We start from the raw sequence: 25,104 nt of genomic DNA, 5'->3' as shown, positions 1-25,104 counted from the left end.
AGGTTAAGTGGTGGTTAGCACTCACTCTGTCTTGTCTACTACTCGTTCTTCTGTGGCCCAGTGGCTCCTTAGTTCTCTTAGGGGAACTATGTTTTTAACTTTGAGAAATAGAGTCTAGTGAAACCTTGATGAGAATCCCCTGTAATTACTTGCCATCTATTGTCAGAGACCATAAGGGAATTCACACAATTTCTAAGTCCAATTCTTAAAATATCCCATGTTTGCTTAGATTTATAAATAAAAAAACTTAGAGCCTAGATAACATTCATATATATCTAAGCTATACAGTAAGTCAATGATGAAATAAAATAAGTCATGGATTTATTGTTCCATCTCTGATTTAAATTATTTTTAATGTTGATATTTTGATAATATTAGAAACATTGCTTAAGTATAAAGGTTATGAGAAATTCTTTTCTGAACACTCATAATTGTACAGTCTTAAGAGATTTTTGAGAAAATAGTAGATAACTATTTTCCAAGTATGGTATAAATGTAGTACTGGTATAATGATGCAGGGAATACATAAGAAAACTCCCTAGGGTTGCAGTAAATCTGGCAGTCCATATTTGTTATATATAGTGAAAAGCAGATTATCTTCTGATATTTACAAACTGATTCAAAGTTTTTTAGTTTCTGTTGTAAGAATTTTAATAGATCATTCTCTACTCCTCACCCACCTCCTTTTTTTTCTTCTTAAATGACTTTTTTCTTTTTTTTTTAAGATTTTATTTATTTCACAGGGAGAGAAAGAGAGCACAGCAGGAGGAGTGGCAGGCAGAAGGAGAAGTATGCTCCCCACTAAAGTGGGGAGCCCCATGCAGAACTTGACCCTAGGACCCTGGGATCATGACTTGAGCTGAAGCAGATGCTTAACCAAATGAGCCACCCAGGCCCCCTCTTTAGACTACTTTTCTTTTTCTTTTTTTTTTTTTTTAAGATTTTTTTTTTTAAATTTGAGAGTAAGAGAGCAGGCAGAGGTAGAGGGAGAAGCAGGCTTCCTGCTGAGCAGGGGGCCCCATGTGGGGCTTGATCCCAGGACCCTAGGATCATGACCTGGGCTAAAGGCAGACACTTAACAGACTGAGCCACCCAGATACCCCTCAGCTTAGGTCTTGATCTCAGCGTTGTGAGTTCAAGCCCTGGGTAGAACTCCATGCCATGCATGGAGCCTATTAAAAAAAAAAAAAAGTAATATGAAAAATACAGAGTTAAAAAATGGTAAGAGAATAATATCAACACATAAGGCTAATTCCACAGTAATCCTCTGTTTTAGGCACCATCACCTTTTTTATTTCATATATGAGGAAGCTGGGAGTCAGAGGGTTAAGTAATTTGTCCAAGGTTATCATTTATCTAGTATTTGCCTTTTTATCGTCCAGAAGAAAATTCCTCTTTGGGGGAGATTGTCTTTCTTCTATCCCAAACATGTGGTTGTGGTAGAGTGGAGGCTAATCAAAATTCTCATGTCCTTTGGCCACAGAGTGGGGCATTGGTACCAGAAAGGGCCAGTCTTCATGCTCTGGTTCTATGGCTTGCCATACGATTCCATCATGGTGGGCCATGTGATCCAGGCTTGTCCAGGCAGTGGCATTTTCTGGAAGAATTTCAACTGAAGTGCCAGGGAAACTCTTTTCTCTCTGGCCCTGTGGCTTGTAGAATGTGTTTTTATCATTGTGTTTGGCCATGGATTCGTCTTGTGGGAACAGCTGAACTGAGAGAATGAAGCCAGCCAGAGAGAGCAGAGCTGGTAGCTCTGGGAGGAGAGCAAGAGTAGATGGAGGGGAGAGAGAGAAGAACCTGATGAGGTTTGAGTCCCTGGATCCAGGTATTTCTGAAGGCAGACATATCCTCAAGCTTCTCCATGGTTTGGTGGTGTGAGCCTTGATCAAAACTGTCTTTGTCAAGTCAGTTTGATTTCTTGTCTTCTTTTTTTTGTAGTAATACAAAAAAAAAAAAAAAAAACCAACCAAAAAACTGACTGAGCACCTAGAGTCAGGATGCAAATCTGGATCTGGCTCACCCTACAAACTTGAGCTTCCTTCCCAACCTTCCTTGGACACAACCTCTGCTAATGGTTTGATATTTTCCTCACCATTTCTTCTTCCCTTTTTTTTAATGACTAAACAAATATTATGGTATATGTAAATATTTAAATTTATGATATATGTTGCCGAATTGTCAATCAATTTGGCTTTACTATTGATACTTTCCCTAACACTTATATGCTAGATATCTTACGTTGCACCCCGGGTGGAGGGGGTGCCCTCTACCCTCTTCTACCCCGTTTTGTGCTCTGAGAGGCTGACCTGGGGGTATAGGTCCTTTGCCTTCAGGCTTCTGGTTGGGCTGGGTTGTCCAGGATGGGGGACACTGGCAGGAGATGAGAAGGAAGGAGAGTTAAGAGGTTCTGCTCCTCCTTGGCTCTTCCTGTGGCATTACTGAGGGTTGGCTGCCTTCCCAGGCCTAAGGTTACGGTTCTCTTTGCTCCGCTTTGTTTTTCTGAATCTAGCCCTGGAGACTGCTCTCTTCCTTGTGGGTTCCCTCCACCCTGCTTGACACCCTTATGGATAACCCTTTTATTAAATGCTCTTCAAATTACCCGATTTGAGTATGTTCTTAATTTCCTGTCTGGACTCTGAGTAATACTGCTTGTATAAGGGTGTCTTTTCCCTCCACATTTCATGTCGACATAGGGTATTGGCCACGTTTTTAATCATTTCAATTCTCATAAAGGGAAAATGGTATCTTGTTTTAATTTATATTTTTTTGATTATTATTGCATTTGAACATCTGTTCATATGTTAATTGACTATTTGCATATTTCTCTTAATTGCTTGTTAATATTCTTTGCCCATTTTTCTTTTGGGTGATCTCTCTTTCTCTCTTTCAGATTCCTATTATGAGTGGAGTATTTGTTCCTATTATATTTTCCAACTGATTGTTAGTATAAGTGAAAATTATTGCTTTCATATTTTGTTATTCCTGTAAACTCTCTGTTAGTTTTAATAGATGTTAATAGATTCTCTCAGATTTTCTATCATTTACAAAGAATGATAATGCTATCTCTCCCTTTCTGATGTGTGCTACATTTCTTTATCCCATTTTACACACTGGCTAGATCCTCCAGAACACTCTTGGACATCAGGGGTGTCAGTGGGAATCTCTGTCTTATTACTGACTCTAACTCTGCTTTTCCCAGAGTATGTTTCACAGAGCATGAACCCTGACAGATACCCCTTGAGAAAAGTTTAGACTGGTGTGGTAAGCATTACATATTCTTAAAGAGTCTCAGTGCACTCAAGCATGTTAAAAGCTTTAAGTTGGTTTTTTGTTTGTTTGTTTGTTTGTTTTTGGTCTTTGCCTAATATAGCTCCGGTACTGAATTTTCTGTAGTATGTTATCAGCCTGGTCATTTCCATAGGTCCTGGAGGACCCAAATACAAACAAAATATTTTGTAATAATATAGCTAAGCCACCGTGTTTTTATGCAAAAACTCTGAATTATTCCAAGGCTTCTTTATGTCTCTTCTCAATGCTTATTAGTATAGCAACATAAGCGACTGTATTTTGAATGTAAGGGGTCATGTGATGCATCCACCACTTTGGCACGTGTTACTTTCAAAAGAAACAGCTGAGATTAAAACACTAACCTAAATGGAAGGAAGGATGGGTGTCAGGAAATCCAGCTGGTTTCTCTACCTCTCTTTCTTCTCTGTTTTATGCACACACTCACACAACTAACCAACCCACCAAATGAATAAAACATTCCTGCCAATAGACCTCAAAGTACCATTTTCTTTCATGTATAGGCTTCCTTCTTAACCCTGCCTCCCTTCTTTCCAATATCTATCCATTGTTTTTTCCAGCCTCCTTCACTTTCTTCTGTCAAGTGTGCATGTGCATGCATGAATGAGCATGTGTTGTCTCCAGGAAAATCTCTACCATCCCTTTTTTCCCATTGGGATTATCAGTTAAAAATTACTATTATCTTTGTTGATAGAAATCACATGAATATCAGAGAATACTTGTGATGAGAAAAGAAAAAAGCACTCGTTTTTAAAACTCATCTCCACTGTTTAATTAATACTTGTTATGTTTTCACATGAAATTAAGACCTGATACAGAATTGGTGACAACAACCTCCAAAGACCTTGAAAAAGCTCAGAAGTCCCCTTCAGAATTCTCACAAATGTCTCATCTACATTTGCTTTCTCTTCCAATTAAGTCTATTATTCCCAGAGCATTTAAGAATAATAAACTATCTTTTATTCAATTTAACTTTCCATTTGCTTTAATTACTAGTATTGAAACAGTTTTGCTTTCTGCTATATTTCATTGCAAGTCTTTCAGCTACACTATAAAGCTAAATTAAGGCTTTTATAGATTTTTTTAGGATCAACCTGATCCTTATTTATTACTTCTAGGGTAATATTCATCTTAAGTTTTAAAAAACTGACATAAGTAAACTCTTAGAAAATAACTCACTCAAAAATTGGCAATTTCCTGTGTGGTGAATTAAAAAAAAAAATACCAAAAGATGGTCTCCTATTTTTATAGAATTTCTTTAGTTAGTTCAGTTAGGCCATTTTCGTGAGTGTGACTTTAAATCACATTTCAAGGTTAATATGGATTTAGAGAAATTCATTGTTACCTCTACTTAATTGTTATGCCATTATTTTAGTCATATGTTTATTTTTCATTTTCTGTAAAATTTCATTGATTTCTGAAGTTGTAATTCCTGTGTTTAAAACAATGGAGCTCTGACTTTATATTAAATGAAATGGTATACCAATTTTGTGGGGGGGGAGGGGCATGGTAGGGGGTAGTGTCTGGAAAATGCCTTTTTCATGAAACCTATAAGAAGAAAAAAATCATTATTGCTAATGAATGCAGGGATTTTACTTACTGGAAGTAGTCAAGTGGTCTGGTACAAAAATGCACATTGCATTATGAACCATAACATTGCGAGGTTTGTAATATAAGAGCTGCGAAATATATTTTGAATATCACAAAGACTGTGTTTATTCCCCGGAGCATGCTCTTTGTTATACCCTGCTTCTCATATTCTTATCTTTTTCATAAGTATGAATCTCAATAAAATCTATGGATTGTGTTATGTTTAAAGGCTATTTACTGAACCAATATTTTCACAGATAAGATCAATAATATATGTGTAAACCTTTGAAATTTAGATTGGAGAGGAAGCTGCCTAATAAAACTCTGGTACTGAATTTTATACAACATCTTACCAGCCTTTTAATTTTATATTCAGGTCCCAAAGGATCAGAAAACAAACTGAACACAACTGCAATTATCTGGATTTAGCCTGGATGGTTTTATGCAAAAACTCTGAATGCATTTAATGTTTATGTATTGTGAAGCCACTGTGTCCTGGGTCCTCATTTAATTTCTTTAAGAACCTTTGTCTAATGTAAAAATTTTGAAGGAAAAATTTTATATTTATACCTATTTAGTTGTACCATTAGTTCAAGATATAGACTGTGGAAGTGCTAGAGTTCTGAAGCATGTTTCAGTCAATGATTCTTTTTTTTATAAAGTTGGTATCTAATGCTGTATTTGTAAGGCCATCAGTTATCAAACCACGTAAGTGTTAAATTCCTTTTGAAGCTTTCAAGAGGTATTTTAATTAAGTTTTCAAAATTGCTTTTGGATCATCTTCACAACTCTTTAGTGCTTTATTTCCATTAACAAAATAGTAATTAAAATTAAATTTTAAAGGAAATAACCACAGTAGGTCATACTTTTATTAACTTGAGGTAGATAATGAACCTGTCCTATTTAAAGACTGATCTAAATCTGCTGAGAGGCTAGGGATAGTATATTTTAATTAAGGTAATCCTTGTTTGCATCTAACAAACAGTATTGCCACTTAGAAATTTAAGATCTTAGTAATGCATATTAGTACGTTACCTCAACAATCTAATAGAGATTTAATACTTGTGTTTTAAAGAGCAATTTGTCATAAATTAAGAGCATTTGCATAGTAAATTTCAAGGATGTTATTCTTTGCAGAGTTTTCTATAATTAAGGAATGCATTAAACATTAAAATTTTATAATTTTTGTAGTACTAGGAAAGCTTGCTTTGTTATTAAACTGAGCCTTATTTTCAGCTGTGCATAACCCTATGGAAAAGTCCAGTCTTAATAAAGACATAATGAATGTACTGTCACTAAGATTTTTTTCCCTCTTAAATCTTGAGTGAAGGCTTATGTGTTTAAAGAATGTTTTATCATGCGAAATGTCTGTTTACTTGGATGGTGAGTATTTAATCATTTAAAAAGTAGGCCAAAGAGACTTACCCCAACCCTACTGCTAAATATTTGTAAGCTGCATCGTATATAAATTAAGTTTTCTGTAATTGGGGGTGTGGGTAGAATCTTTAGTCAGTTAAGTGTTTACAGTATTCATATCTACTTTAGTTAAAGGAATTAAAAAGCCCATTTAATTAAGAATGACAACTTTATTCTCAAGGTTTCTTTTATTCTGATGGCTAACAAGATAATTTTAGCATTTGCATTTTATTGATCCAGAGAGAATGCTTTTTTAAAATATAGTTTAGGATAAGGCTCAGCATCCTGGTTCACCCGTGGTCAGATGGATATTTGACTTGTGGTGAGAGTCTCTGTCACTTAGACATTTTTACCTGGGGATAACTTTAGGATATGAAGGGAGGTATTCCTCAGAGAAGGAATTTATACCTTACTCAGTTTACCTTAGATTACTGTGTATTCTTCCTTCACATTATCTTCTCCTATAAACTACCTGAGTCCCTTTACTTTTTCCAACCAAGAGGAAAGGACCTACACTAGATTCCACCAGGATCTACACAGTTCATTGGCTTGAGTTGTAGTAATTTTTTTTTTTTAAGATTTTATTTTATTTGACAGAGAGAGAGAGATCACAAGTAGGCAGAGAGGCAGGCAGAGAGAGAGGAGGAAGCAAGCTCCCTGCTGAGCAGAGAGCCCAATGCAGGGCTCGATCCCAGAACCCTGGGATCATGACCCGAGCGGAAGGCAGAGGCCTTAACCCACTGAGCCACCCAGGAGCCCCTGTAGTAATTTTTTTTTAAAAGTTTCCCCTTGGCAGGGAACACAGATGTTTATTGAACATTCATTTAGGGGGTTGTCTTCTGTCAAAGGACTAATTCAGGTTATATGAGTGTGGACATTATGTGACTCATGATTTTTAACTCAGCACTGTATCATTTCTAATAATAATTATAAAATATTTAGATTCTTAGTTTTATTATATGTTGGAGCTAGTAAGGAAGGTGATATTTTGCTGTTCTCATAATTTTAGAGTTTTGATGCTGTCAATATATCATCATCATTATTATATAATTAGCTATAAAGTCTAATACTTATTATGTGTTATAGTTAGTTATAAAAATAGTTATAGAAATAATAGTAATGAAAGAGGATATTCCAATTCTTCCTTTCATTAGAAGGGCAGACTGAAGTGAAAATAGTAGGCACAGGACAACAGTAGGTGGTGAATTCAAATTTCAAAATTATAATTATTGGCTGGCTGATCTTAGGCCTGAATTTCCTACATTTGTATGTTGGAATGTACAAATTCCATTCAATTTTAGCTACTTCTTTCCTCAACCTTAAAAGACTGTATTAACTTGAAAGCTCTAGTGGTTTCATAGACGACATCTGTGGTGAAGATTCTTTCTTGCCCTGTTTATACCACCCAACTGCCCATCTCTACCCCTCAGTATTTAAGAGTTGGAAAATTAAACCCCAGAAAGACAAAATGATTGATTGAGGGATAACACTAAATAATTTAAAAATAAAAGTGAATAGTGGCTGCAGATCAACTTATCCAGGCCCCTCAGTCCTCCGGATGGATTAAGTGTTCCCATAGTAGGTCGAGTGCTGAGTTTTACCACTGGGATTTAGGGAGGAATTGCCAAACTGTCTGTGATGGCAAATAATCTACAGTCTAAGGTCTTAGATTAAAACTACTTTCAAGTTATTTTGTTGTTGAGGTTGCACTGTATTAGATGCTCAGCAAAACCTGGTGACTGGAAGCTGGTCAGTGAAGATCCTGAATTGTAGATGACCAAATCTCAACCCGTTGTAGCTGTAAGAGCCGGAAATAGCATCCAACACCATTTGGCACTTCCTATGTCATGCACTGAGCATTTCACATTTACTAACCTGTGTAATTATCACTACAACTTCATGAGGTCAGTACTGTTACCATTCCCATTTTACTTATGAGAAAAGTGAGGCACAAAGACGAGAACACTGTCCGTGTAAGGAAGTCAGAGGACTGGGAAGCTAATCGAGGTCATGCAATGCCATAGCCTAACTGTTAAGCACTTTGCTATTCTGCCACGTAATATTCTATGAGCTGTCTAAGGAGAGTTGGTGCAAAGGTAGGTATGGAGCCCAGTCTTTCCTTCTGTGATTGTTTTTAGGTTGGAAGTAGCTTTAATGGAGGGCACACATGGAAAAGGATCTGAGAGAAAAGCAGCAGAATAGAGAGTAGTCATGTCACACAGCTTTGGAGGCAGAAGATGTGACTTTTATATATTTATTTATCTATAAATAAATGAGTGAGAGTATGAACAGAAGGGGCAGAGGGAGAGAGAATCTCAAGCGGACTCTGGCACTGATCATGGAGCTGCTGTGGGGCTTGGTTTCAGGACCCTGAGATCATGACCTGAGCCCAAATCAAGAACCTGACGCTTAACATTAACTGTGCCATCCAGCTGCCTTAGGAGATGTGATTTTTCACGTTGGTTCTGTAGCTCCTAGCATGACCTCAGGTGAGCTGTGGAAGCTCTCTGAATTTCCTGCTCAGTAAAGTAGTGATGTTAATGGCCACATGGTAGGATTGTTGTTCCACATTACCCATGTGGCAGATGCCTGGTTCAATCAAGGGCTTTATCCACAGTAGCTATTGTTAGGATTTACCCACTTATTACACTTAGAGAAATAAGGGATCGCTGTCGTACTCTTGTGCCCAAAGTGTTCCTGTTCAAAAGTTAAAGTCTGCCTCATTGTTAATCTTAGTGGCTTATAATGGCCCTTGTTTTTGTGACATGGGTTTTATAATTGTGTTTTCAAATAAATATAACTTTCTCTTCTGGTTGCTTCTACTTTTCTGTATGAGAAGGTAATAAACATCTGCAGGAGATTGGAGGCTCACTATAAAAATATGAGATATGTTTATGAGCCACTTATTTGCAGTTAATCTCTATGATAACACTTTGTGGGAATTAGCAGTGGTTAAACTCATTTTGGAAGGACAATCGTAACATAGGACATTTTCATCTGCAAAGAGGAGAGGGAGCTTTATTTTTTCATTTCAATAAATACAGAGTACCTACTATGTGCCAGATACTGTGCCTGGGTAGAGCGAATACATTACATTTTAAGAAGTCACTGAGCAATTGATGGAAGCTGTTTGCTATGCTGTGTTGAGGTGGATTGTGATCCCAAGTGGGCAGGAAAGAGTGCCATGGGTTGAGAAAGGGGGATGACAGACTAGGACTATGTATTTACTGTTTAAGATGTAACTACAATAATATCAGGAAAACCAAACCCAAGTCATTTTTTTATTAAAAAAATGGTTTTGTTTTGCTTTTATAAAGATTTTATTTATTTATTTGACAGATGGAGATGACAGAGAAGCAGGCAGAGAGAGAGGAGGAAGCAGGCTCCCTGCTGAGCAGAGAGCCTGATGCGGAGCTTGATCCCAGGACTCTGGGATCATGACCTGAGCCGAAGGCAGAGGCTTTAACCCACTGAGCCACCCAGGCGCCCCTCAAAAATGATTTTTATAAAGTGTTTTGAATATGTTGACTATTTTGGATCTTTTTCTATTATATCTAAATATAGTTTGTATTATGCATATATTATATGATGACTGGCATATTTTGCATCACTCATACCATCATTTTATGCCAACTTGATACGGTCAATGTATAGATAGGAGTTTATCTTCAAAGAGAAGTTATTAATTATTTTCATATATATAACAAAGACATAGATCCTTCCCTCTAGGAGATAGAATTTAAACTAGATAGTACTAAGACCAGAACACTTTATTTTTTTTTTAAGATTTTATTTATTTATTTGACAGACAGAGATCACAAGTAGGCAGAGAAGTAGGCAGGGAGGAGTGGAGGGGTAAACAGGCTCCCCACTGAGCAGAGAGCCTGATGCAGGGCTAGATCCCAGGACCCTGGAAGCATGACTGGAGCTGAAGGCAGAGGCTTTAACCCACTAAGCCACCCAGGCGCCCCAAGACCAAAACACTTTATAATATCGAACAGGTACCTACATTGAATAAAACATTTTGTATTTCCAGATATGTCACTTACCTACCTTAATCAGCATGTGTGCTAGTAATTTTTGCTTCTGTTTCTGCAAAAACAGAAAGAACTAATGATTCAGTCCTAATGGGGAAAGAGCAAAGATGTCACAAAATCATACAGTTTTTTAAATTAGTTTTTTTCATACTTATTAGGATTATGCTTTTTATCTATGATTGCTGCTCTAAAATATTAACCTTTAAAAAAAGTCATTGCACAGCCGGCTGTAGCTCTGTGATCTGCCCAATTACAGCATTCTGAATGTTTATACCTCGTTGGGAATCCCCAGCGGGTTTCCCTCAATTCCCTGAAGAGAAAGAAAAATTCCAATCCTTGTTTCCCCTTCCTGCTTTTGTTCCCAGAGAGAACAGACCCGCTCGTCAAGAGCATACCCACAGAGGTGAGAGATCAGTGAAATTGTAGGACAAGGCAGCCGAGTTGTGCTTTGTTGAGCAGAAGGAGTGAGCCCTACAGTCTCCATGAGGTGTCTCGCTGTCTGCGGAGGATTTGTGTGAACTGTCAGTTGAAAGCATTGACAGTGTTCCATTAGTAATGAATTATGGGAGTAATTTCATTAATTTCTTTACCTCAGTCAGTACATGTTAGTATAAGTTGTTCAACCAAACATCAAAAGAACCACTGCATTGTAACCTTTTAGTCTTTTACTGTGTAACCAGGAACAGCAAAGAAATAAATTAGCGTAACATTCCTTTAAAAAAAAATGACTAGAGATAAGCAGTGGACATAATTTCTCCTGTTTTTAATTTAATAGCAGGTTTATGGTTTTATGCAAAACCATTCACATTACATTTGACCCTCTGGGAGCTGCCTGTTTTTTTTTTTTTTTTTTCTTCTGTGAGTATAATTTTGAGTCTTTAATAATCTGTTGTTAAATCCAGTCTGAATTTGATTAATGAATTGTGATGAGCCAGTGCATTAATTTGCAGGTTTGGTCTAATGCCCTAAAAGGCTGCTTTGTTGTGGATGTTATTAACGCTAAACTCCTCAGGAGGAGCCATGGGATGGCAGTGTGCCCCAAATAATAGACCAGCTACATCTTTGGGAAATCCCAAGGAGGGAACTATAGCTCTAGAAGTGACTTTGGAGCTATGTTTTTGAAGGAGAAAATCCTGATTGAGTTTAATGTTCTAGAACAGGGGCCGTAGAGCCCTGGGGTTCTCTGGATGGAATTCAGGGGGACCTGTGGCTTTAGATCATAAAACAATTCTTTACTTTCAGTAAGCTTTAACTGAGATTTCACATTCTGTTCAATTATAAATGTAGGCAGCAGACCACAGAATTATTAATAGTGTCTGTGACTTTGTCATCAATAAAAATTACAGATATTTTTATAACATATTACGGGGTTACAAGTAGCTCAACATGCCATTTGTGCTATTTGTGCTTATGACTGCTTCAAAATTATAGTTGTTATTAAGACAGCTGCTGGGTCTGGTTACTTAATGTGTTAGTAAAGAAATACACATATCACAAATTTTTAGGACAATAACCATATTTCAGTATGATTGGTTACATTTGTATTCTTATTTTAGACATTTAAATACATGACTCTGAGAAGGGGTCTATGGCTCCCAAGTAGTTAAGAACTCACTGTTCCAGATTGGTTGTTGTCACTGCCACCATCTTTCTCTTTGGTAAACTGATACTTTACTTCTTCCTCAGAGCTTTGTTTTCAGGAGCAGGTCCAAGGTTCAGGTGCGTTAACCCATGTGGCCGGATGACAGCAGTGACTATGGGATGCTAACATTACCAACTTCTTATTTATTCCCCTGCTTTCCTCCTCTGAGTTCCTGGAAGCTATAGACTGTTTATTTTATTCGATGTTAATTTTCCAACCACTTATTATACTGTTTGACACATAGTAGGTACTTAGAAAATATTTAATGAATGAGTGATAGGTTAGGAGGAAATAATTTTTTTTTTTTTTTGCCCCATTTGAGTGAATCTGGGTTTTAAAATCATTTTTTGAAGTGAAACAAAAATCTGGTCACATTCTGAAGATTTTATTGCACTGTAAAAGGTATTTACAAGGCATTAGGAATGTTTATAGGAACTAATATTAACCAGTTTATTGTCCAGCAGCTCTGCTTATCAGGAACTATAGACTCTCATAACTGATTTTTTAAAAAAGTGTTGTTATCATTAAACAAAGAGAACTGGAATCCTCCAAAGGCAAATGTAGCTGCAGAGAGATAAGAAAATTAGATTAAGGAAAGAGATTAGCATGTGTGCTGGGAGTGTGTATAAGTGTGTGGATGTGATTTTGTGTGTGTCTCTGTGTGAAAAGAGACCCAGCCCGCATGAGAGAATCTTTGGAGCTGTAAGTTGCCTTGGAGATTATTTTTCAATTTAATTTAACAAGTATTGAAACTGAAGCACAAAGAGGTTAAATGATCAGTGACCTCCTAATTGCTAAATCCAATAAAGCCTTCCTGGACCTTATCTTACTCAACCATGCTCCTGCATTTTATGTTGTTTACCTTTTACTTTTTCTGAAAGTCTGTGCATATGCTGTTTGCGCCACCCAGAATGCCTTCCTTTCTTGCTCCTTTATATCTCTGCCCCCTACCCTTCTTCCAGAAGAACACACCTTTCACACCCAACCTGGTCTCCATCCTTCAAGTAGAGCTTTGCTCTAGTTCCATGTTGTTGTTTTTTTTTTAATTTTTGATTTTTTTATTAACACATAATGTATTATTAGCCTCAGGGGTACAGGTCTGTGAATTGCCAGGTTTACACCCTTCACAGCACTTACCATAGCACATACCCTCCCCAATGTCCATAACTCCACCACCCTCTCCCTCCCTCCTCCCCCTGGCAACCCTCAGTTTGTTTTGTGAGATTTAGAATCTCCTATGGTTTGTCTCCCTCCAGATCCCATCTTGTTTCATTTATTCCTTTCTTACCCCCAAGTCCCCCATGTTGCCTCTCAACTTCCTCATATCAGGGACATCATATGATAATTGTCTTTCTCTGATTGGCTTATTTCGTTCAGCATAATACCCTCTAGTTCCAGCCACGTAGTTGCAAATGGCAAGATTTCATTTCTTTTGAGGGCTGCATAGTATTCCATTGTATATATATACCACATCTTCTTTACCCATTCATCTTTTGATAGACATCTAGGTTCTTTCCATAGTTTGGCTATTGTGGCCATTGCTGCTATAAACATTTGGGTGCATGTTATCAAAACTTTTTTCATTCTTGCCATCCCTAAGTAGCCTTCTTAGACATTAAACAACAAAAACAAAACTCTCCTCATTCTCTCCTCCACCAAATTCTGGTGTAGTTTTAGAACCACAGATACACTATAGATCAGTTTATGGACTCTAGCCTTTTGCGGGGTAACAAACCATTATAGCATCAAAGACATTCTTACCTCCAAGAACCATCTCTCTGGGGGTTGGATCACCCCTGCTGAGAATGCTTACTCTTGTAGAATTCAAATGTTGCCAGACTGTGGATTCAAAAGACATTGTAAAGGGCATCAACTTCTAGCTATTTTGCTAACAGAAATTCTACTCTTTCCTACAGGATTTCTTCCTTCTCCCAACTTTTCAGGAGTGTTTACCTGTTTTGTATAAAAGTCGGTTTTGTTCCATCTGTTTCTACCTAGGAGGTAATGGAGAACATGGTCATTCTCTCAAGGAAGGACTGAAAGAGAATTGTTCTCCATTTTGTCTTTGGTCCTGATGGTCAAGCCCAGTGAAATGCAGCTGGTGGGCATGAATCTCAGAACCCTCTTAGTGCTGCTATAACTGCCTAGTGGACGGGAAGATGGTCACCTTCCCTGCTTTTGCATCTGGTTACAGGTGCCTGTGTTTATGGGCCTTTGCCCAGGTCTCTGGTAGAGTAATTGCTCAGCCAACTGTGCTTTTTGGTGATAATAACTTTTAATTCCCATCTTACACAACTGTTTTCTCTGGGTGCATCTGAGACACCAGGTCAACTAGCAACTTCCTGAGTATCCCATGGTCTCTCTGTCCTCCAAATTTGGCCCATGCTGTTCTATCACCCTGGGATATTCTTCTCCTTTTCAACTAGGTACCTCTACTGTCGTTACCATATTATAATATCGTTTCTTTCAGGAAGCTCCTCAGATGCTGTCCACAGTCTATGCGTGGATACCTTTCCTGCAAGATCCCATGGTTTCCCGCATTCCTAAAGTTATTATATACAGACCGTTTACTTTTCTGTATATCCCGTTATCATTTAGTCTCCTTACACACAGAAAGCATGAGGGTTATGAGGTTTAGCAAATAAAAATACAAGATGCCAATTAAATTTGATTTTTAGATAAACAACAAGTATTTTTTTAGTGTAATTATATCCCATAATTGAATATTTGCATATGGGACATTCATATTTGAATATGGGACATACATACACTAAGAATTATTTATATGCCATTCTAATGTAACTGGCCATCCTGTATTTTACCTGGCAGTCCTAAGAACATGTCATGTGTTTTACTATATTCCTGGAGCCTAGCACTGTTCCAATCATCAAGGAGACACTGTAAATCCTTACATAGTGGGTAAATTTATTTTAGAAGCTAGGGATAGAGCAGTGAACAAAACAAAAGTCTTTGCCTTCTTGGAGGTTATATTCTGATGGATGAATATAAATAATAAATAAGTAAGTAAAATACATAGCATGTCAGTGTTGGTAAGCGCTATGGAGGAAAATGAAGCAGAAAAGGCAATATAACATGTCTAACATAGGACTGATTTTTCTTCTTGTCAAACTTGCTGTATGTTCAGTTTTTCTCATTTCAGCTGATGGCAACTCCATTCTTAGAGTTGTTTAGATCAAACCCCTGGAAAGTCATCCTTCCTCTTTCTGTTATACTTCTCATCCCATCTGTTAGGAATTCTTATTTGTTTTACCTTCCAGAATTTGCCCACTTGTTACCATCTCTACTAAAAAGTCATTCATCCAAGCTACCATCAACTCTCACCTGGATTACCACAGCAGCATCTGGGATGGCATCACTTCTTCTGCCCTTGTCTCTGTATGTCCTATTTTCAACACAGCAATAGAAAGAGGTTTTTTTAAATGTAACTCAGATCGTGTCATTCCTTTCTTCAAAACATTCCAAAGGCTCCCTGCTTTCCTCATGTTGAAAGTCAGGTCCTTAAATGATCTTTAAAGATCTGGATGATTCAGCCCCATTATCTCTTTGATTTCACCTCCTGTAACACTTTCTCACTAGGGTGACTGACCAACCATCTCAGTTTGCCCTGGGTGCCCTGAAAGTCACACATCCCAGGAAATCCCTGAGTCCCTGGTGAACTTGGACAGTTGGTTGCTCACCCTACCCACCACTCTAGCCATTTGTGCCTTTTTACTGTCCCTCCAACATACTGGGCACACTCCACCTCTGGCTTTTGCACTTTGTTCTCCCTGTTTTGAACATTCTTCTCCCTATATCTAAGTCACTAATTCCCTTCTACCTTCAAAATTTTGTTCAGATGTCATTCTTCTCAATAAAGCTTGTTCTAAACACCCTACTTATAATTTGGGGCGCTTGTGTGGCTCATGGGTTAAAGCCTCTGACTTCAGCTCAGGTTGTGATCCCAGGGTCCTGGGATCAAGCCCGCATCGGGCTCTCTGCTCGGCAAGGAGCCTACCCCCCTGTCCCCCCATCTCTGCCTGCCTCTCTCCCTGCTTGTGATCTCTGTCTGTCAGATAAATTAATAAAATCTTAAAGAAAAAAGAGAAATATTAAACACCCTACTTATAATTTAATTTTAACTCCTTTCACATGCCTTTTGAACAGTATAACAAATGCTACTTGACCTGCCCCAGTTTTATTTGCAAAGCGTTTATCTTCCTCTAACACACTGTATAATTAAAGTAACTATGCTTATTGTTTGTCTTTTCCTTTTAGAATCGAGGCCCCAAGAAGACAAGAAACTTTGTTTTGTTTACTTATTTGTCCTAAGCACCTGGCTCACATTGGCACTGGGTAAATATCTGATGAATTGAACTGAAAAGGGATTGGAAGTTGTTGGCAGTGGAAAGAATTGCAGTGATAGTGATCAGGGATGAAGGTGATATTTAAGCAGAGATCTGAAGAAATGAGGGAATGAGCCATGTGAATCAAGGTGAAGAAATATCCAGGCACATGGAAGAATGAGTACAAATGTCACAGGGCAAGAATGTGCCTGTCATGTTTGCAAAGAGCCAGGAGGCAGTAAGGCTAGAGCAGAGTGGTCAAGATGTGGGGGGTAGGAGATGAAGTAGGTGATGGGATGGCAGTCCAGATGATGTAGAGACATAGTCATGACTATTATTTGGCTTTTACTATGAGTAAAATGAGAAGCCAATCAGATAGTTTTGTGGAGAGTGGTGACGTACTGTGATTCAGCTTTAACAGCTTACCGTAATGACTGTGTTGAAAATTGGCTATAAGGAGCAAGGGTAGAAGAAGGAAGACCAGAGATGAGATGGAAATGAATCAAGAAAGAGATGATGTTGGTTTATACAAGATTAGCAGCTGGTGGTAGTGAGAAATAATCAGATTCTGGATAAATTTTGAATTGAAGCTGGCAAGAAATGTTGATGATCTGGAATGTGAGGATTGAGAAAAAGAAGAGTCAGGAATAATTTCTGATTTTTTTTAAGTAAAATTTTCCTTCAGTATAATCATGCATATAGAAACATGCCCACATCCTAAGTGTAGAGCATGGTGAATTTTTCTCAGAGGGACAATACTCATGTAATCTCCTCCTCCAGCAAGACATAGAACATTACCAGCTCCTGCTATGCTGCTTCTCAGCCATCATCCCTCCTCGAATAACCATTGTCACTGACTTTTTCCCACTCAGCTCAACTTAAGCTGTGTTCACAAGTTTTGATGTCATGTTTCATCATCATTTAATTCAAAATATTTTATAATTTCTATTCTGATTTCTTTGACCAATTTTCAAGTATTTGTTGGATGTTTTGTTTTTTATCTGGTTACTGATTTCTTGCTTAATTCCATTGGTTCCAAGAATACATTAATGGTTTCAATATTTTGAAATGTTGGGGGACTTGAGAACTCATTTTCTGGCCCAGAATGTGGTCAGTTTTGATAAATGTCTCACGTTCCCTTATTAGATGGAAAATTTTGTATCTTTCAATTAAATTAAGTTTATTAATATATTATTTAGCCTGACTGTTCAGTGAGTAATTTTTCAAAGTTTGTTGAAGTCTCCTACTATAATTGTGGACTTACCTCTTTCTATATTTAGTTCTGTTAATTTTTGCTTTACTTTTTGAGAGACTGAATTTAAAATTGTCATATCTTTCTAGCAGATTAACTTTTTTTACTATTTAAAAAGTTCTTTTATTGTCAGATAAATCATACACACAAAAAAGAGATAATGTATAACATATATATATATAGTTTAAAGAATAATAGAAAAAAAAAGAGTGTGAATCCACAACACACCTTAAAGATACCCTTGTTCTTGTTTATGTTCCTGCCTAGTTCTATCTCACACCACTATCCTGGATGTTTTTCTTAAAGATTTATTTATTTATTTGAGAGAGAGTGAGAGTGAGAGCATGTGAATGGCAAGTGGGGTAAGGGGCAGAGGGATGGAATCTTCGAGAAGACTCCCCACTGAATGTGGAGCCAGACTTGGGACTCCATCTCACAACCCATGAGGATCATGATCTGAGCTGAAATGAAACCAAGAGTCAGCATTCAACCGACTGAACCACCCAGGCATCCCTATCCTAGATTTTTTTTTTTGTTAATTGCTCTTGCTTTTAAAAAGAGTCTTATCATAATTATAAGCATCCCTAAATTATTGTTTAGTTTTATCATTTTTTCATCTCCACATCTGGCAGATTAACTTTTAAATATTAGTAGGAAATGTCCCTTTTTATGTTTAATGATAGTTAGTGTTTACATCTCTCCACTTTGTGATTTCAGATGCACTTATTTAGCGATGTGCAGTTGAATTTTTATTTTTTCATTTAATTGGACAAACTTTATCTTTCAGTTGAAGTATTTAGTCCATTTACATCTAATGTAAGTAATGTATGGATATATTGGGGATTATATTTACTGGATACAACAGCATGCATCTTTACTTAATAGATCTAATACAAATTACCACTTCTCAGACAATGCTAGGATTTAATAACATATTAATTCCATTTACTCCCTTTGCCTGAGAGTATTGCTCTCATGCATTTTAATCATGTATCTTAAACTTCATAGTATATTATTATTGCTTTTTAGTCAATGGTCATTTATATTTATACTCTTATTTACCTTTCTGTTGCTTTTCATTCCTTCCTGAATTTCTGGCTTTCCATCTGGGATCATGTTCCTCCTGTCTAAAAACCCCTTCAGTATTTCTTTTAGTATGGATCTGCTGACAACAAATGCTCTATTTTTTTTTTTTTTTTGGTTGCCTTTATATCTGAAGGATGTTTTTACTGTCTATAGACTACTAAATTGTCAAAATTTCTTTTGGCACTTAAGATGCGTTCTATATTCTTCTGGCTTCCAAGGTTTCTGTTCAGAACTTAGTTGTCATTGTTGTAGCTCCTTTGAAGGTAATATGCTTTTTCATCCAGCTGTTCTTATGGCTTTGTTTTTGTCTTTGCCATTTGCAAGTTTTACTATGGTGTGATGAGTAGCTTATTTGTCCTGCTTGGAGTTTGGTATCTTTCATCTGTTTTAGAAAATTCTCAGACATTATGTCTTCAAATATTCCTTCCATTCCCTCTCGAATGCACTTCTAGATATCCAGTTACACTTTTGCCATCACTCATGTGTCTCTTGCACTATTTTCTGTATTTCCATTCTATTTTTCTTTGTATTTTGGGCTATTTTGGGGCTGAATATTTTCTACTGAGCTATCTTACAGTACTAATCCTCTTTTTACCTGTGTTTAATCTGCCATTAAACCCTTCTGTTGACTTCTTAATTTTAATTATTGTATCTTTCACTTCTAGAATTTCCACTTGATTCTCTTTTAATGGATTCCATTTTTTTCTAGTGAAGCTATCTTGTCATCTATTTTAAAAATATATTTATCCATGTTTGATAACTTTAATGTCTGAATTATCTGTGACCCTATTTCTATTGTCTTTCTTTTTCTTTTTTCTTATTTCTTGGTATGTCGGCTAATATTTTATTCAGTACCAGAAACTTTGCATGAAAAATTGTAAAAGCTCTGGATGGTGCTATTTTTTTCTAGAGAGGGTTAACTTTATACAATGGTAAGCAGCTGGAAAAAGAGCAGAGCAACTAAATCCAATCAGTGTATGACTGAAAGTAATTGGATCTCAGCATTTAGTAGAGTCATCTGCTTGGGTTCAACTTGTTTTTAGGCTGAGTAATTGGATAAGTACTTAATATTTCTGTTCATGACTTTTTTCATCGATAGTACAGGCAAAATAATAGTACTTTCCTCACGGGGTGATTAAAAACATTAAATGAGTTCAAATATGAAAAGTACTTCTTAGATTAGTACCATAGTAAGTGGTCAGTAAGTGTTAGGGTAACTATTAACTGTTGCCCTGATCGAACAAACATCCAAGGCCAAAATCTTCTCCTTCCATTCCTGCATTTAATAAATATTAATTGGAATGGCTACTGATGAAACTCAATATGTGGAGAAAAACTAGACCTTGGTACAGGATGGGATCAGGAAATAGGGTGGAAATGTAAAACACTTTAAAGCTTTTACTACATTTATAATAGAGTCAAAGCTATAATGTCAGAATTTCAGTGCTAGTCCATTGTTAGTCCAGATAATGTCCTACATGTAACTCAGTTAGTTCCCATAAGGCTAAGTAGAGTTTCAAGGTTTAAGTCTTGCATGGTGGAGGTGATTTTAAAGACTGGTCAAGTTCTTACTTGCTGTCTCTGAAGTGGGAGTGAGGAGTGGTTAGAGAAAGCAAGCCTTAGGAAGAAGGAGTAAATATTTCTAACATTCTCCCCATTCTATCTCCTGGGCTTTGTTTTACTTCCTTTCGGAGTGGTGCATTCTTGACGTAGGCTCCAAGAAAGATGTTCTATCAACCATGAATTAGACATAATTTCATTAGAGAATTTCCCAACTAATGTTTCTTCTTCACTTTTAGAAGAATCATCCTAGTAGGATCATTCTAGTTTGATCGGATTCAAGGTACATGATTATGCCACAGACACTGTACATGAAGCAATCTGTGTTTTGACTGGTGATAAATTGATAATCACCTAGCCGGCTCAGCCAGTCCACAGAGAGGCAGTTAATATTGTGAAACTTCAATAAAGTCGGCTGTCAATGCAATAGATATTACAGGTGAACTCCTTGATCTCTCATTGTAATCCTTTGAATCTCTGTTATCCATCACTCTATAATACATTTGTTTAGGAGGAAAATAAGCTTCTAAAATCACACCATCAAAGTAAGTCTCCACAATAACATTTCTAAATCTGACATACAAGTCTCAACAACACTGTCAGAACACTATTTAGCTATCAAATTTAGTGAGGTGATGTAAATTTACAGAAGGATGGCAAGAGATTGAAAAGTGTTCCCCTTTGTTTTCTTGGACAATAAAAAAGTTTTAGAAGCATATCCTTTCCACTCCCCTTACCAACCAGACCTTTGGGTAACAGGTCTTGGTATTAGGCTTCTGAAATTTTCCTACTGCCAAGTGTTAAGTGATACAAAGAACAAGAATTAGCTACAGAAAGGCATAGCTTTGTTCTTATGAATGGAAGCAAAACTCTGAAGAAGCAAATAATATCAGCAGATTTTTTTTATTTAGGAAAAAGGATTAAATTCTTTTTTGTTTTAGTTATCTTGTACTTGGTTTCATTGTCAAAATGAGTTATCACCTCAGTAATTCTTCTCAGAGAACTTTTATCCTACAAAGGCCAAAACTCAAGAGTAAAACCAGTCTTGGCTCCACTTAGCATTTCTAGGGTGTTACCGTTTATGAAGAAGACATTACTCTTCCCATGGTATATTTTGAATTTATATGAACATTCTAATGAATGATCTTATTGTGTGCAGTTTAGTCTCCCGAGGAAAGAATTTTCTTCTATTTAATCTCAGGAAATAGGATCAGCTCTGCCAAAGTATTATAGAGCCCAAGGAAACACTTCCTGTATTCAAATTAAGCAGCTTTAAAATTGCTTAAAGGGGTCTTACTAATTAGAATTCCAGTGGAGAAAGCTTGGGAAGGTTTCAGAGTGCTGTATCTGAATCCACTTCTCTTCCACTCTTGGTGGGAATTTTGAAGGGATTTCACATCGTTTCCCTAGGAGGTCAATTACAGACCTACTTTCCCCAATAATTTTTGAATTCATTATTCTCAAATATCAAATACACAAAGGAAAATATAGTCTTTAAGCTCTGATACGAGACATAGTGATTGAATCAAAGGTTTCTTATAGTTTCAAAAAAAACTTGGTTTTCTTCATCTTTATTCAGAATAGGCTGGGAGAAGTGTGGAACCAAAAGTTTCTGAGGAGATGGACTTCATGACAGCAAGCTCCTTGAGGACATGTATCATAACTTTTCTCACAGCAACTTGCTCAATATTTTGTACAAAATTTACATTCAATAAATGTGTGATTAAACTCACTGATATCTATTGCTTGGAAAAATACTTCTCACTTAGGTATGCTAGAGAAGCCTGACTGTTTTGGAAAAAATGAATCATGTTAGAATGTGTTTCAAGCAATCTTTAGTGTGTTTCACTTGTAGTTTATCTCTCATGCCAGCTGGACCTTCCTGGTGTCAGTAGAGTGTTGCTAACTAACAGGATGTTTGCTCTGGCTTTTGAACCTATCATAACTAAATTTAATAAAAGAGCTGGAAAGCAAGGGAGGCAAGCCCAAGATTAATTTCTTTTTTTTACATATGGTACATTATTATTTCCAAAAAGAAAATTATATCTAACATTGTAATTAAAGCAAATTTTCACAGACTTAATTGGCGGCAGTGTGTAAGATTTTTAATCATAGTAATAAGCAGTAAGTTGAAATGCTCAGAAAAGAAATAGTAATAATAGCTGATATTTATTGACTACATAGATGAGCCAAGTTCTTAACCTTTAGGAACAGTGCCTTCTAGAGCTGGGTCACATTTTCCATTTTTTTATTCAACAACAAGTTGGCCAACTGTATTTTAGGCCCAACTTAATTTCTTTCAGTCCTAGGTATGTGAGGCTATATTCATTTTCATAGTCATGTTAAAGGTTTTGGATCTTTTGATAGCATTTCATCAGATGCTTCTAAAGACCTGACAGAAAATTCTGTGCCCCATTTACCTTGTGTCTTAAAGCCACATTCAGTTCTCCATTCTGGGACATCTTCAGTCATTGGACTCTGAGGAATTTGAAGAGCTCACCAAGGTACTTCATTTTGTTAAATGCTCCCAGCGAACCTTCATGTGGTATGTGGAATTTCATTAATTTGGAACTCAATGTCATTGCATTCAGACAAGGCCAGTCTAGAGGGCAGAATTTCAGAGGAATTCACAGAAAGGAGGATGCTGGAATACCCAAAGGAGGAACATAGAGGTAATATACCGATATTGTTATTTACCACACAGGAGATGAGCTTCAAGGGATTTTTAAACCATTTTAAACCTCTTGGTATAAAAAAAGACGATAGATAAATAAATTTATTGCATTTGGGAAAGGCATATGGTTCCTGCACCATGACACACAATTACAAAGTTGTGAGCAGATAAGCAAGAGAGCAGAACTCACTCTCTTCCTCACTACTCTCTATGGCTGATGCATAATAAATTTCCAATTAAGTTTTGTTGAGGGAATAAAAGAAATTGCTATGAAGGAAGATTTCTTAGGATACTAGACCAAAATACCAAAAACATGATCATCTCAAAAGAACATTAACTCTGGATTTACTTGTGCAAATGAGAAGGACAGTGTGAGGGGCGATGGGGACAAGTGATAAAATGAATGCTTGCTCCCTCAAGATTCAGTGTGTCCATTCACTAGGATACCTTACAGTATGAAGGAGGCTGGTTTAAGTAGGAACCTGTGGAGACAATAAGCTTTTGTTTGATTTTTAAAACTTGTTTGTTTGCTTATTTGCCTCCTACCCTCAGTCATAACTGCTATGTGAGAATAGTGGGGTGGGATAATCTTGGATGAGCCACCTGACTTGGATTTTTCATCTCTGAGGAAATGAGGTTATAACAGGTGAGACTTGACATCTTTTTGAGCTATTATCTTGGATTTTATTCTTTATTTCCCTTCTTTCTTACTTGCAACTCAACTCCACATGGTTTTATTTATTTTTTATTTTTATTTTATTGGCTCACCCCCAAATTATAATGTATATATATACATATGCTTATATATACAATATACTTATGCTTATCTTTGCCACTTACTATTTGATTAGAGCCCAGGCACTGTGTGGTTACACCATTAATTTGTAAATTTCTCTCTGATGGAAAAAATAATCTCAAAGATTTTATTAATTACCCTAAGGACATTAACCAGTTTTGTACCTAACATAGCAGTTTTATTCTATCTTTCCTTTATTAGATTGCCTGTAAACCCTAATTCCTCAAATGCTCTTTGTTTTTATTTATTTTTTATTTTTATTCAAATATAATTAACATAGTGTTATATTAGTTTCACATATACAATATGATGATTTGATAATGCTATACATTTCTCAGTGCTCATTAAGATAAGTATACTCTTTTTTTTTCAAGATTTTTAAATTTATTTGTCAGAAAGAGAGAGTAAGAGGGAAAGAGAGTGTGTGCATAAACAGAGAGAGTCTCAGGCAGAGGGAGAAGCAGACTCCCTGCTAAGGAAGGAGCCTGATGTGGGACTCAGTCCCAGGACCCTGGGTTCATGACCTGAGCCGAAGGCAGATGCTTAGCCAACTGAGCCACCCATGTGTTCCAAGTTAAGTGTACTCTTAATGCCCTTTTTGAATGAATTGTGTTGTTTATATGTTGGTATACACAGAGTTTCTGATTTTAAGACTAACTTGCAAATGGAAAGAGCACAGAAAGAAAGTAAGAGATTGATTGGGGTGGGGTGGTGATATATAATGGGGCAGTTGAAGAAAGACTGATTCTCTCGTCCCTTATTTTTAGGAATTTAATAAGATGAAGAATGGATTCCCCAACAGGAGAGACAGAACAATGGATTTCTCTCCATAGTTAAGATGTTATATAATGTTCCTGGAAAGACCTGTGCGGATCCCAGCTCTGGCAGTCCCCACACAGGAGGGCTTCCCCAAGCTGCCTTCTGTTCCCCACCCTGATTCATATACCTGGCAGAAGCCCACTGTTCCCTTCTAGAAGTCTTGGGACCAGATTCTCAAGATGGATTGGTCTTTGAGAGAGAGAGATCAACAGGCTGTCATAGCCCCTCAGCTTACATTTGTCTCTCTATTTATTTCTCTAGGCAGGGATTTGCTTTTCCTTCTTTTAGGAATTACCCTATTGGGACAAACAGCTGTTGAGTTATATGATGGGTAAGAAGGGTTATCAAATTTATTGGTCTGAATTCTCACTTTTGGAAAGCAAGCTATCCTGTAATTACTTCAGATACCAGGTCTAAGTTTCATAAAGTTAAGCTTATTGAGTTGTGAGGCATTATTTCCAGTGAGCCCTGGACTGCGTATGGAACACAGTAACATATATGTAACATCTGAAAAGTCATTCCTTAAAAAATTATGAATAGTACCTTATTGTACGTTAAGAGCTTCATGGATTTTTTAAAA

At 36.9% G+C, this 25,104-nt stretch overlaps 1 protein-coding gene across 3 annotated transcripts in view; it reads left to right on the top strand.

The window, feature by feature from the left end:
• The window catches only part of RWDD3 (RWD domain containing 3), a 53,374-nt gene extending 28,715 nt beyond the window's left edge, over positions 1–24,659 (top strand). The window contains exons 7-10 of one of the 3 annotated variants that reach the window (XM_080800205.1): positions 16,270–16,347; positions 22,670–22,739; positions 22,827–22,907; positions 24,473–24,659. The gene's annotated coding sequence lies outside the window, so the exon portion shown is untranslated. Of the gene's footprint in view, positions 1–5,275; positions 5,385–16,269; positions 16,348–22,669; positions 22,740–22,826; positions 22,908–24,472 lie in introns of those variants that run through there. The other 2 variants (XM_080800204.1, XM_080800206.1) reach the window with 2 other exon arrangements.
• The last annotated feature ends 445 nt before the right edge of the window (positions 24,660–25,104 follow it).

Source organism: Martes martes (genome assembly GCF_963455335.1).
Source record: "Martes martes genome assembly, chromosome: 4".
Taxonomy (NCBI): domain Eukaryota; kingdom Metazoa; phylum Chordata; class Mammalia; order Carnivora; family Mustelidae; genus Martes; species Martes martes.
Note: the sequence above shows the minus strand (reverse complement) of the source record. Positions and strands in the feature narration are given on the sequence as shown.